The 1,689-nt window shown below is 43.2% G+C and overlaps 1 protein-coding gene across 4 annotated transcripts in view; it reads right to left on the minus strand.

Annotated features, from left to right (window-relative positions):
* The window catches only part of CAP2 (cyclase associated actin cytoskeleton regulatory protein 2), a 147,102-nt gene that overhangs the window by 144,553 nt on the left and 860 nt on the right, over positions 1 to 1,689 (minus strand). The window lies entirely within an intron of this gene.

Consider the following 1,689-nt stretch of genomic DNA (forward strand, 5'->3'; position numbering starts at 1 on the left):
ACGCCCGGCTACTTTTTGATTTATTGTAGAGATGAGGTCTTGCCAAGTTGCCCGGGCGGGTCTCAAACCTGCGGGCTCAGGCAATCCACTCACCTCGGCATCCCAAAGCGCTGAAATTACAGGCTGAGCCACCAAGCTCGGCCAGTTAATGCTATTCTTAAGGATATTCAACTTAACTCTCAGGGTATAATGTAGGCACACAGAGAATATGGCCCATTAATCCTTTCAAAAGCTTCCTTTCCAGACTCTAGCACAGGGTCAGCAAGAGCAGCAAACTACTAACAGCAGGACAATCCACTCCCCTCACCTGTCCTGTTTTTATGTTTCCCCCTCCTCCTCCAAGCTAAGAATGCTTTTTACATTTTATAATGCCTAGAAAAAAGAGAAGAATATTTTGTTATTGGTGGTAATTAAATGAACTTCAAATTTCAATGTCTGTAAATAAAGTGAAACCCAACCACACCATTCCTTCAGGTATTGTCTTTAGCTGCTTTCAAGCTATAACAGTAGAACCGAGTATTTGCTAAAGAGACCAGCCATATGAACTGCAAAGCCTACATATTTACTCTCTAGCACTTTACTCAAAAAGTTTGCCAAACCCTAGACTGTATCAACACATTAAATTACTTCTCACTTCAAGGATAGGCAGCAAAAATCTACTTCCTACTAGCAAAGACTACCTTGATAACTACCTTCTTTATTTCTCATAGTCAACCTCTTTTTTTCTTTATCCTTAATAAAAATGTATATGACACTTAGATTCTAATCTTCTAAGAATTTTTAGATTTGGGGATTCATGGAGAAGTTATTTCCTTGCAAAATAGGCAGTATCTTCAAGAAGTCAAGCTCTAGTCAAACTCAAGGTATTGAATTAAACTTTTCAAGGTATCTGAAACTTTTATTGCCTATTCTTTACGTGCTGTGAGTCAAATACTGTTTGATGCTGCAGGAAATAAAACATTCTTATCCTTGCTCTCAAGAGGCTTACAGTCTAATTAGATCTCAGCAACTCGAAAGTTCACTCTACCGTTGAAATTTTATACCAAGTGGGCTTAGATATTTTCCTAAGAATTCTGAGGCACTTTCCTTAATTTAAAAGAAATGTATACAAGCAGTAAAGAAATAGGACTCTGCAAATGACTCTGGTAAACTATGGTGCACAAGTTCCAAAAGCTTCTGTATTCCCAAGGGTCCTAGAGCTTTTGCCAAGTGTTCACCTCCACTTTGGCTGTTTGGACCTACCCCTAGTTAAATGTCCTAAATGCAGTCACCCAGGTTTACTTATTTTAAGTAATGCATCGATTTAAATATTGCTAAAACTTGGCCACGCTAATGAGAATAAAGGCCACCTGCAGGTCTGATCACTAGCCCTAAAGGCAACGATGGTAAAGAGACTGCTTCCATGAACAACTCTCCCCACAAAGCAGAGAGCCAACCGTGGGGTGCTGGTTTTTCGAAGCCATTCCGCGGTGCCTCAGTTGCCTTGGCATTTTTTAAGAAGTGACTCATCGCCTCCAGTCAGGTTCTGCCCAGGAAATGCCAGGTCGGTTTCTTTCCAGCACTTTCCGATCGGGGGTGGCTCGGGTCGGAGCCGGCGCGACGGCACCCACCCCCACACCGTGGTGAGACTTGCGGAGCACGGGCGAGACCCCCAGAGTGAGAGCGGCCTGGCGCGCGGCGGCGCCCGGG

This window comes from Carlito syrichta, unplaced genomic scaffold (assembly GCF_000164805.1).
Source record: "Carlito syrichta isolate Samal-C Ts95f unplaced genomic scaffold, Tarsius_syrichta-2.0.1 Scaffold303572, whole genome shotgun sequence".
NCBI classification, from domain to species: Eukaryota; Metazoa; Chordata; class Mammalia; order Primates; family Tarsiidae; genus Carlito; species Carlito syrichta.